Genomic DNA, 13,409 nt, shown 5'->3' with positions numbered 1-13,409 from the left:
AGCGTCCCATAGCTTATTTTTCGGAAAAGTTAGGGGGTGCTCGTTTGAATTATTGCACTTATGATAAAGAGTTCTATGCCATTGTTAGAGCTTTGGATCATTGGAGTCATTATTTGCGTTCTAGCCACTTTGTTTTGCATTCTGATCATGAATCTTTGAAGTATATTAATGGGCAACAAAAATTGAGCCCAAGGCATGCTAAATGGGTTGAGTTCTTGCAATCCTTTCATTTTTCTTCGAAATACAAAGATGGTAAAAGCAATGTTGTGGCTGATGCATTATCACGAAGGTACACTTTGCTTGCTACACTTGATGTTCGTTTGTTAGGGTTTGAGACCTTAAAAGATACATACATATTGGGAGGAGAGAGAACGAGTACATCTTTTACCCGCCACATAAATTAGTGAAGAGTGTGAAAGCACTAGTCTTGAATTCCATGTACACTTGTGGTTTGCTCTGCGTGACGATTGTTAGGGAGGATTTATGGTCGAAAAGATTTGTTAGGTTGTCATTGATGCATACTTGTTGGATTTTACCTTGAATCATATCCATTGCTTTAAGTTAAATTTGGGGTGAAGTTGATTTATGTATTCATCGATGATTTCTTTGCTTAGGGACAAGCAAAGATCTAGCTTGGGGGAGTTTGACATGTTCATATTTTATAGTAATTTTACCCCTGTCCCTTAGTAATTTTTGATCTCAAATGAGCTCTTCGGAGCGATTTTTAGTACTAATGTGCTCCTTGTAGTGTGTTTGTAGTTTCAGGTTCATCATTGTAGGAATTAGCATATTTTTGTGCATTTCCTACTCATTTAAATCAATACAAGAGATTATGTACTTTCGAGAGCACACACATTGAGTTGGAAGAGTTTTCGAGCAAAGCAGATAGTGAAAGAAGTAGAAAACCGACACTCGTCTACTCTTTTGATCATAACTTAAGTTTTACAACTCCAAATGAAGTGATTCTAATTGGGTTGGATTCTAGACTTAAAGAGCTTTCCAACGAGTGGTCACACGCCTAATTCCGACAAATAACGAAGGAGATATGGCGTTTTAAATATATAGGATTGTGCAGTTTCTACGACCGCCCGGCGGGCGAATAGCTGCCCGACGGGCGGAAGCTGCCCGACCGGGCGCGTGTCGAAGTTTCCAGGAGTATCTCTCTCCGCCCGGCGGGCAGACCTGCGCCCGATGGGCGGGTTTCGAGCTGGTCGCCCGGCGGGCGGATGACTGCCCGACCGGGCGACGACAACCCTGGGCGGTTTTTCGCGCTTTGTTTTTCAGTTTTCTTTTATTATTTTGGGCAAACTATAAATACTAACCCCATATGTTTTAGTTGGACATCTTATTCTAGTATTGAAACCCTTAGTTTTATTTTCCTTAGTTAATTTCTCTCTAAATTTATGCAAACACTTAGTTTTAATTCAATCAAAATTCAAGCTTTCTATTTCCATTGTTCTTCAATTAAGGTATTGTTCACTATTTCAATTCTTTGTTTAGCTCTAATTATGTTTTCAATCATGCTAATTACTTTGTCTATTGTTAATATGCTTGAGTAATCTATTTTCTAGGGTTTGGGGATCCATGATTAATATGAAGGGATATTGAATAGTTGTGATTGTTGGCATTGTAATTAATTCCTATTGATTGGTTTATTTCACTATACAATTAGATTTGCGCAGGTTTAATTGTGGTAGTCATGCAATATCAAGTTAAGATTCGAGAGATGCAATTTGATGTTTAGGCTTGTGTCAATAGGTGGAATTAGAGTTAATACGTAGCGAGAGCCCGTTAATTCTAAGTCTATGATTAGTATCGATTCGAGAGAGCATGCTAGTCTAATTAATTACTTTGTTGTTTATCGAGATTGTTCATTGTCCTGGATTGTTAATTGTTGGTGAATCTGTGCCCTAGATTCTTAATACCTTGATTCTTAATTGTTTAATTATCGCCGTAGTCTTAGTAACCATCAACCAAACTCTTGTTCCCAATAGTCTAGTCTAATTGATTAATAGTAGAAAGAACATTGTTTCTCTGTGGATTCGATCCTGACTTCCCTTGCTACCTAGATAGTGGACTTAGGTTATTTTTATTTTTTATTTTTTTTTCCCCTGAAAAAATGGATTATTATTCTTTCCCTCAATTCGTAAATGAGCCTTTTTGGGTGTATTTTGATAGGCTTAATGATTTTATTGGTTACCACAATCTTAATCTTTGGGATTCTTGTGGTTTTGCTTATGGTGGTTTAAATGAGTATACAAGGAATGTGATAGAAAGTAGATTTAATGGTGATTTTCGAGCCTTGTCTTTGCATGATATGTGGAATTACTATATGTGGTTTGCAAGGGATTCATATGAGCGTGAAATGGGCATTCATGTTCTATGTGCTAATCCAAATTATGAGCATAATCTACATCTTTCTACCCCCTCTCCCTTGAATACTGATTATAATGAGGTGCATTCTAATGTTTATGACAATCATGCATATTTTAATGGCTTATCTAACCCTTGCATAGATATCAATGTTTTGTCTCATGATTCCACTGTTGCTTCTCCCGTGTATTATTGTGAACCCTTGCCCAATCCTGTTCAACCCGAATCAGAAAGCAGAGATAGCTTCTTAGAGGAATTAAGAAGATTAAAATCTGAGATTGAGATTCAGTGTACTAGATCTCAAGAGACTACTAATGAGATTATTAAAGCTAGTAAGGCTACTCTTGAGAGATTTAGAAAAGTTCAAGAAATTATTGAAAATAATGATTCGAGTTGTGTTGGGGATGGGGGTCAACTGAGTGAACCCATAGGCAACCAAAAGTGGGAGGAACTTATAACACAGATTGAGGATGAGTTGGATGATGATGATGTGACTGTTGGATCAATGGATGAAGGATTTGTTGAACCTGAAAAGCCATATGCTATAGAGCAAGTCCATGAGGAAGTCGAAGTTGATAAAACCCTTGTTGTTGTGTCAACCCCTACCCCTCATATTCCAAGTCCAGGAAGGGTTAATCTTAGCCCCGTTTACACCTTCTCACTCCCCTTCTCTTTCCCCATAAAACCTTTGCTTGTGGATCTTCCTCCTCCCCACGAAAATCAAAAGCCCAATGACCCAATAGAGTATGTTCCTCTTTGTGAATCTTTTGCAGGTACTTATAGTACTTACAAAGAAGAGGTGGATGCTTTGCAGAGAGCTCTATATGGTGAAGAGCTTGTCCACCATGAATTCCAAAACACAGAGAAAGCTATTTCATTGATCATTGAGGTTGAAGAATCAATAGTCCGCGAAAACAACTTCCATAAGGAGAATATGCCTACTTTCTCTTTTCCTTCCTTTTCTTATTCTTCTTTTCTTATTGTTTTTTCTTTTTGTTCTTCTTCCTTTAGGCATCCTACTCCTTACTGGCATAGAGCTCATTCGGACTTTATGCAAATGTTGTTGTTGATTATCGTGCATGTCTTATTGCACGAAAAATGTGCGAGTGCGCATGACAAGCTTCTGCGCTCGTTGGTTGGTTATTTACTAATCAATCGCTTTGAGGGAGGCACATAAGAATTGGAGCCGGAGGGGTTCAATGAAGATTGCAACCCTCGATCTCCACTCCTTCAAGCACTGAGGACATTGTTGAGTTTGGCTTGGGGGAGGTATGTGTTATTGCTTTCTAGAGTAGTTTATCGCTTTTGAAAAAAAAAATACGTTCCGATGAATACAAAACCATGCTTCCCTGTGCCCCTTGATTGAAAACTTTTTTGATTCTTGGTTTTTGATGGCGAGCATTGTTGATTTGTTAACCATGATTTGAGATTCGATTACTTTAATGCCTTGACATGAGTCAACTCTGACCAACTATTTGTGGACTTGGTGCTTGGCTAGTTGACTTGGTTAGGAATGTGTGATAGCTTCCTGGTGTGTCGTTGATTTTGAGTATTGGTTTGCAACTGTTAGTAGTGTTTTATGACTCATATACATGCACATTGTGGAGGACGAAGGCATTTTTCTATTTAGGTAGCCTTCAGATGAAATTAGATACATTTGTTCCCTCCTTTTCTACCCATGTTGTTTCTTGTGCCCTTTATTCGGTGACTAGCCACATTACAAGCCCGTGAAAACTCCATTGGTTACTAGTCCCAAGCCTAGCTTTGGGGGAGCTAATAGTAGTGAGGTGAGGGAGTTATAGTGTGCTACATTTTGAGCACAAATTGAGTGTTGAAAAAGGAGTTTTTCTTGCCATGTGTATTGTTTGAAAAAAAATAATGAAGAAGTGAAAGAGGTGAGAATAATAGAAAATGTGAAGGTTTCCAAAAGAAAAGAAAAAAAAAAGATTGAGCAAAAAGAGAAAAAAAAATTCATTACTCTCAAAATAATTCAAAGCATTTGTCACTCCAGTATTGTAATTTCTTATCTTTATGAGTGATTGGTTATAATTACGAAAGAAAGGAAAGAAAGTATAGTGATACAAGTTTAAAAACTCGTTGTATAAACAAGGATAGTTGATTAACAAGCTAGACCTTTAACTCGTTGATCGTGAATGCAAGACAAGACCTATTGACTCACAATCAGTTCTTTGAATAGGAAACGCGTCCAAAACAAAGAAAAAGGCTGAATTATAAACTATAATTCGAAATGTAACAAACAAGTGTTTTAATCATCCAGTTGGTTGTTTATTCCAATCAAGAAGCTGACTATAAATAGCCAAAAACCAACAGCTACAAGAGCTTTAAACGGCTAATTAAGAGCCATTTGAGAGCCTTTAAAACTGGCAGTTACAAGCTCTAAAGCCTCCTAATTCAGTCACTAAATTGGAGGTTACAAAGGCTTAAAACTCTCCTTACAAACAGCAATAATCAAAGCTAAGTAATGACTGAATTTAAATTGGGGATTTAAACAAATATCCCTTTATTAAACCGACTTTAACCAAAGCAATTAAAAATAATAAGTGCGTACAATCTGTTTAAACAAGCGGACCAATGTGATTAAACGGACCAGTTTGATTAACGTACCACCTTGATAATAAGGACCATATAACGAGCTCACTCAATCCAAGTCACCATGCACACAAAATGAGCCATTGAACCCAAATCATTTTTGGTTCCAATTGCTAGCATAAGACTATCACTTTCATCCATAACCGTATCATCCTCTCCCCCTTTAAAAGGAATTGACCTCAATTCAGCAAGGCCATCATCATCAAGATAAGGTGAAAGATCACCTACATTGAAAGTAGCATGGACACCATAGTCTCCCGGAAGCTCAATCTTGTAAGCATTATCATTCACACGTGCAACCACCTTGTAAGGACCTTCAGCCCTAGGCATAAGCTTGTTCTTGCGTTTGCTTGGAAAACGCTCTTTCCTTAAATGAACCCAAACCAAATCACCTTCTTCAAACAACCTCGGTTTGCGATTCTTATTTGATTTCTGTTTATAAGAGGCATTAATAGCTTCAATTCGCTCACGAACTTGTTGGTGCAGTTTCATCATAGACTTTAACTTAGCATCGGCATCCTTGTGAACCAACTCATCTTTTGGTAATGGAATTAAATCCAAGGGCAAGTATGGATTAATCCCATATACCACCTCAAATGGAGAATGACCAGTAGCATAAGTAGTAGACCGATTATAAGCAAATTCGGCGTGAGCAAGCTTGACATCCCAATCCTTTTGCGTTTTACTTACCAACCCTCTCAATAGCGTTCCCAAGGTTCGATTTGTCACCTCTGTTTGCCCATCAGTTTGAGGGTGATGTGAAGTGCTAAACAACAACTTGGTTCCCACCTTTCTCCACAATGTATTCCAAAAGTAACTCAAGAACTTGGAATCTCGATCAGAAACAATAGTCTTTGGAATTCCATGCAAACGAACAATCTCCTTATAATACAAATCAGCCACATTACAAGCATCATCCGTTTTGTGACAAGCAACGAAGTGAGCCATTTTTGAAAATCTATCCACCACGACCATAATAGCATCCTTACCTCTTTGAGTACGAGGCAAAGCCACTATAAAATCCATGGATACATCTTCCCAAGGGCGAACTGGAACCGGCAAAGGTGAGTATAAACCGGGTTTGAAAGAACTCTTGGCCATATGACAAGTCACACATTTATTCACAATGTTCGTTACATCACCTAACATTTTAGGCCAAAAGAAATGTTCTCTCAAGATTTCCAAGGTCTTGGCTATGCCAAAGTGACCAGCCAATCCTCCACCATGAGCCTCACGCACTAGTAACTCACGAATTGAATGCTTAGGAATACAAAGGCGATTACCTTTGAAAAGAAACCCATCTTGCAACATGTACTCCCCATAAGCACCAACTGCACATTTCTCGAATGCAACTCCAAAATCACCATCATCATGATAATAATCTTTTAAGGTCTCAAACCCCAACAAACGAACATCAAGTGTAGCAAGCAAAGTGTACCTTCGTGATAATGCATCAGCCACCACATTGCTTTTACCATCTTTGTATTTCGAAGAAAAATGAAAGGATTGCAAGAACTCAACCCATTTAGCATGCCTTGGGCTCAATTTTTGTTGCCCATTAATATACTTCAAAGATTCATGATCAGAATGCAAAACAAAGTGGCTAGAACGCAAATAATGACTCCAATGATCCAAAGCTCTAACAATGGCATAGAACTCTTTATCATAAGTGCAATAATTCAAACGAGCACCCCCTAACTTTTCCGAAAAATAAGCTATGGGACGCTTACCTTGGATCAAAACAGCACCAATCCCCACTCCACTTGCATCACACTCGACCTCAAAAGGTTGAGAGAAATCTGGCAGCGCCAAAATAAGAGCAGCACACAAACGCTCTTTAATCACATCAAACGCCTTTTGAGCGTCCTCTCCCCATACAAAAGCACCTTTCTTCAAGCAACTAGTGATAGGACTAGTAATAGTACTGAAATCACGAATGAAACGTCTATAAAATGAAGCAAGACCATGAAATGAACGCACCTCACTTATAGTTTTAGGATTAGGCCACGATTTGATAGCCTCGATCTTGGACTGATCCACGGACACTCCATCTTTCGAAACCACATAGCCCAAGAATACAACATTGTCAACAAGGAATGAACACTTCTCTAGCTTCCCATAGAGTCTTTGAGCTCTAAGTGTTTCAAAAACATCCCTCAAATGAATCAGATGCTCCTCTTCGTTCCTACTATACACCAAGATGTCATCAAGATATACCACAACGAATCTGCCCAAAAATGATTTAAGCACTTCGTTCATTAGCCTCATAAACGTACAAGGAGCTATAGTGAGACCAAATGGCATGACGGTCCACTCATACAAACCATGTTTTGTCTTGAAAGCCGTTTTCCACTCATCTCCTTCACGCATCCGAATCTGATGATAACCACTTCGCAAATCAATTTTTGAGAACAACTTCGAACCATGGAGCTCATCTTACATATCATCAAGTCTCGGAATTGGAAAACGATACTTGATGGTAATGTTATTCACAGCCCTACTATCAACACACATTCGCCATGTTCCATCTTTCTTAGGCACAAGCAACACCGGAACAGCACATGGACCCAAGCTTTCTCTAACATAGCCTCGATTCACAAGTTCATCAATTTGCTTTTGTAATTCTTTTGTTTTCTCCGGATTGCAACGATAGGCAGCCTTATTAGGCAAAGTGGTTCCTGGAATAAGATCAATTTGATGTTCAATACCATGAATAGGGGGCAAACCTGGTGGTAATTCATCCGGAAATACATCCTTGAACTCAAACAGCAATTCGGCAATGGGACTGCCTTCTTTCCAATTTTGGCCTTCAATTGGACTCTCCTTAGCCACGAGCAAATACACCAACTCTCCATGATCAAGAGCTTGCTCAATTTCTCGTTCACTAGCCAACATGGTGAGATTCGGCTTTTTCTTTTGTTTCACACTCATGGATCGAACCGCTTGAGATGACATAGGCTTTAGCACAATTTTCTTGCCTTTGTCTATCAATTCATACTCATTGCTTCTCCCTTTATGAATCACGTCCCTATCAAACTGCCAAGGACGACCCAACAAAATATGACAAGCATCCATAGGAATAACATCACAAAGAACTTCATCCACATACGAACCCATAGTCAAACCAACCCTTACTTGCTTCGACACTTTTACACTATTACCATCATCAAGCCAATGGAGTGCGTATGGCCGAGGATGGGCAGTAGTGATTAAGCCTAATTTTGACACCATTTCACTAGAAGCAGCATTGGTACAACTCCCCCCATCAACAATTACACTACACCACTTATCTTTCACTAGACATTTAGTATGAAACAACTGATCTCGTTGGTCTAGATCAGTAGGTGAAATTTGAGTTTGTAGCGCTCTAAGAACCAGATTTGTGTCATAAATTGGAGCCTCATACCCTTCCTCTTCCTCCTCATCACCACTCTCATCAAACACAAATACGTCCCCCAACCTCTTTTCCTCTTCAAACAACTCCTCACGACATTCAACAGCTTCTCTCAAGGTCACTACTCGTTTATTTGGACACGCATCTTGATAATGCCCAAACCCTTGACACTTAAAACAACGCACCTTGGACAGACTTGTTTCTTTGGTTGGGTTAGATAGTTTAGGGGCAGCCGTAGAATTACTTGAACCTACGGTACTAGGTGATGTGTTTGGTTTCAAGCTAGGTTCGGATTTAGCCCAAGACTTGGCTTTACCATCCATACTAGACCCTCCCCCATATTTTGCCTTCCCTTGATTTTCCAATTTTAAACAAAGTCCACAAAAGAGTGTCAAAATCAGAATATGGATAAAGGTCTACGGTATTTGCAATATTATAATTTAGACCCCTTAAAAATCTGGACAGTTTTTGTTCCTCAATTTCTCCCATTAAGGACAACTTTTCAAACTCATCAATATATTCAGCCACACTCATTTTTCCTTGCCTCAATTCAGCAATTTTACGATAAGTTGTTATTCTATGAGTTGTTGGCACATACCTTTTACGTAGCTTACGTTTCAAAGACTCCCAAGAGGTAATTTTCTCCTTCCCTTCACGTATTCTCTTGGATTTCAGTCCCTCGAACCACAATGAAGCCCCTCGTCCTAGCTTCATTATGGCATATTTGCAACGCTTCTCATCATCATGTCCTTGAAATCGAACATTCTCTCTATTTTGCGCTCCCACTCCAAATAGGCTTCCGGATCTGTTCCACCAACAAATTCAGGAAGTTCGGTGACTTTGAATTCATCCATAGCCCGTAGATCACGCCTAGGAGGCCTACGATACCCCCCATCTCTAACGTTCTTCAAGGCTTCTTGGAGATGTTGTAGAAAGTCAGGATCATCAAAATCCATATTTCAGTTTGTAAGAATTACGAACAGCAGCTCTTTTTTTTTTTTTTTGGGCGGATCACACGAACAGCAGCTCTGATACCACTAATGATACGAGTTTAAAAACTCGTTGTATAAACAAGGATAGTTGATTAACAAGCTAGACCTTTAACTCGTTGATCGTGAATGCAAGACAAGACCTATTGACTCACAATCAGTTCTTTGAATAGGAAACGCGTCCAAAACAAAGAAAAAGGCTGAATTATAAACTATAATTCGAAATGTAACAAACAAGTGTTTTAATCATCCAGTTGGTTGTTTATTCCAATCAAGAAGCTGACTATAAATAGCCAAAAACCAACAGCTACAAGAGCTTTAAACGGCTAATTAAGAGCCATTTAAGAGCCTTTAAAACTGGCAGTTACAAGCTCTAAAGCCTCCTAATTCAGTCACTAAATTGGAGGTTACAAAGGCTTAAAACTCTCCTTACAAACAACAATAATCAAAGCTAAGTAATGACTGAATTTAAATTGGGGATTTAAACAAATATCCCTTTATTAAACCGACTTTAACCAAAGCAATTAAAAATAATAAGTGCGTACAATCTGTTTAAACAAGCGGACCAATGTGATTAAACGGACCAGTTTGATTAACGTACCACCTTGATAATAAGGACCATATAACGAGCTCACTCAATCCAAGTCACCATGCACACAAAATGAGCCATTGAACCCAAATCAGTTTTGGTTCCAATTGCTAGCATAAGACTATCACTTTCATCCATAACCGTATCATATAGTGTGGTTTGTTTGTTGTTTCATCATGTGGTGAGTGGGAGAGTTATGTTTTCATTTTGAAATATGTTGGGGGTGAAGTTGGTTTTGTGTTCATCGATGATTTCCTTGCTTAGGGACAAGCAAGGATCTAGCTTGGGGAGGTTTGATATGTGCGTTTTATATATTGTTTTCACCCCCGTCCCTTAGTACTTTTATGCGTCAAATGAGCTCCTAGGAGCCATTTTAGTACTAATTTGTGTATTTTAGTGTGCCTTGAGTTTCAGGAATACTTAGTGAGAAATTGGTCTTTTTAGGCCCGTTTCTTGATGATTTAGGCCACTACAGGATCCCGAGGGAGTTCGGGACGACTTTTGTCGACTTACGGGAGCCCTAGATGTTCATGATCGAGCCCCGGAAGTTAGACTCGGTGTTGTGGACGAAGGGCGGATCACTTAGCCCTCCGCCCGGTGGATTGCCCCTCGCCCATCGGGCGAGCAAGCAGAGGATCAGGTCGTCAGAGGGCGCCCGACGGGCGGAGTCTCGCCCGGTGCCCACCGGGCGCCCATCAGAAGCAGCAGCAGCAGAAATCGCCCTCCGCCCTACGGGCGAGAGCCGCCCGACCGGGCGCGCGGAGAAGATTTCCAGAAGTCTCCCTCCGCCCGGCGGGCAGACCTGCACCCGACGGGCGGGTTACGAGCTGGTCGCCCGACGGGCGGAAGGCCGCCCGACCGGGCGACGACAACCTAGGAGCGTTTTGTGCGCGCGGTTTACTTAGTTTTTCCGGTTTTTCTTAATGCTTTTTGGGCAAAACTATAAATATAGCCCTTAGTTAATTTAGTAAGGGATCTTATTATCTCATATTCTAGTATTAAACACTTAGTTTTATTTCTCTAAGCTTAGTTTTTCTCTCTAATTTGTTCTAAACACTTAGTTTATTTTCAATCAAAAATTCAAGCTTTCATTTTCCATTGTTCTTCAATTAGGTATTATTCTTTATTTCAATTCTTTGTTTAAGCTTTAATTATGTTTTCAATCATGCCAATTGCTTTGTTTATTGTTAATATGCTTGAGTAGTCTAATTTCTAGGGTTTGGGGATCCATGAATGATATGAAGGGATATTGAATAATCATGATTGTTGGCATTACAATTGATTCCTATTGATTGGTTTATTCCACTATACAATTAGATTTGCGCAGGTTTAATTGTGGTAGTTATGCAATATCAAATTAAGATTCGAGAGATGCAATTTGATGTTTAGGCTTGTGTCAATAGGTGGAATTAGAGTTAATACGTAGCGAGAGCCCGTTAATTCTAAGTCTATGATTAGTATCGATTTGAGAAAGCATGCTAATCTAATTAATTACTTTGTTGATTATCGTGATTGTTCATTGTTCTGGATTGTTATTTGTTGGTGAACCTATGCCCTAGATTCCTTAATATATTGATTCATCCTTGTTTAATTATCGTTCGTAGTCTTAGCATATAAACCACCAACCAATTCTTGTTTCCCAATAGTCTAGTTTAGTTGATTAATAGTAGAAAGAACACTGTTTCCCTGTGGATTCGATCCTGACTTCCCTTGCTACCTAGCTAGTGGATCTTAGGTTATTTTTGATTAGGTAATACGACTTTATCCTGTCAAAATTTGGCGCCGTTGCCGGGGATACGGTTTTATTTTCTGTTGTTGATTGCTTATCCTAGATTATTGTTTGTTACTACTCAAGGAACTCACGTTCCTTGAGACTGGATCTCACATTGTTTTGTTAGTCTTTGTCTATGCCCAGGACCGTAGGTACTAGTAATCTTACTCCATTCGATCCTGAGCTCGAAAGAACCTTTCGTAGACGAAGAACTTTCATTGCACAGTGTGGGAATTACTCTGATTCTGATCATAATATTGGCGATCTTTTTCCTTCAGATACAGATTCAGTTTAAGAGATAGAGATGGGTGACGAAAACCTGATACCGCCACCTACCCCACGGCTTACAGACTATTCTAAGCCAAGTCTGTCCGTGCTACCAAAGGCGATCATGCCTTCTATTGCAGCTGAGACCTTCAAGATTGAGCCTGCATTGATTAACATGATCGAGAGACGCCAGTACGGTGGGGAACCAGGTGAAGATCCGAATCTTCACATTCAGTCCTTTATCCAATATTGCTCCACCATCAAGCAAAAGGGATTGACTCCGGAGCAGACTATGGAGATACTTTTCCCGTTCTCTTTGAGTGGGAAAGCTAAACTGTGGATTAATGGGTTGAATCGGGCGGCTTTGAAAATCAATAATTGGGAATCCTTGGCTCTTGCTTTTTATGTTAAATATTTTCCACCTGAGAAAACGGCTCGTCTGAGGGGTCAGATATTAGGTATCTCACAACAAGCGGATGAGAGTTTGTTCGAGGTCTGGGAGAGATTCAAGGATTTGCAAAGAGAATGCCCGCACCATGGTTTGGAAGATTGGTTCTTGATTCAGCAGTTTTATAATGGTCTGGGTAATGAGTCTAGATGTTTGTTAAATTTTGATGTAGGTATTTAAATTTTGATTTTTCAGGGATTTTGATGTTTCAGATTTATTATCTTCTCTCTATTTTTGAAATTCAAGGTCTAGGTATTCGATTTTTGATTTTATGGGTTTTTGGTGCTTCCAGTTCCTGGCAAGAAGGTCGTGTGCGGCTTTGTCGCCGGAGTACTAGGCGGAGAAGAAGGGGTTTCATCTATTTTCTTTCCCGCTTGGTGGTAACTGGTAAGGCTGTACGAAGTACTTCATTGTTTTCACACCATCTCTTTTAATTTCTTTCCTAACCTTTTTTCTTCTTTAACTAACGTTAGAATTAGTTAGTGCTGGAAAAGTAAAACAATTGTTAATATTGATTATGTAATATATAAAAGGATACAAGAATAAGTTAGAATTAGTTAGTGCTCTACTAAATGAAAGTAAAACAGCTAAATATTGGTTATGTAATATATAAAAGGATACAAGAATAAATGAATCTCTGAATTCTGTAGGTCTAGGTATTTCAATTTCCACCTTTTAGGGGTTTGTAGTGTTTCAGATTCTAATTTAAATATAGACTTGAGCGATTCCCTTATCAAGCTTGATAATTTAGCGGCTCCGATGTCAAGCTTCACGTCATAGTAACGTCCATTATAGATATATTTGGGTACAACTCAGTTTCTTTCATTTGTATGAGTGTAATGATAACTGAAGTATTATATTGGCTAAATTGTTAATCTGACTGACCTATTGATTTAATTAGGTTAAAATATCAGTAATTTTCTAATTTGATTGATTGCACGAAACCCTTACAGAGAAATCGTAATAAT

General features: G+C 39.1%; 1 non-coding gene across 1 annotated transcript; it reads right to left on the bottom strand.

The window, feature by feature from the left end:
- Positions 1-12,429: 12,429 nt before the first annotated feature.
- LOC130468220 (small nucleolar RNA R71) lies at positions 12,430-12,536 on the bottom strand. The gene has a single exon (XR_008928639.1). It is a non-coding gene; the product is annotated as a small nucleolar RNA R71 (small nucleolar RNA).
- Positions 12,537-13,409: the final 873 nt, after the last annotated feature.

The sequence above is a fragment of the Spinacia oleracea genome, chromosome 2 (genome assembly GCF_020520425.1).
Source record: "Spinacia oleracea cultivar Varoflay chromosome 2, BTI_SOV_V1, whole genome shotgun sequence".
In the NCBI taxonomy this organism is placed as follows: Eukaryota; Viridiplantae; Streptophyta; class Magnoliopsida; order Caryophyllales; family Amaranthaceae; genus Spinacia; species Spinacia oleracea.
The sequence above is the reverse complement of the archived record's forward strand: the minus strand, read 5'-3'. Positions and strand labels throughout refer to the sequence as shown.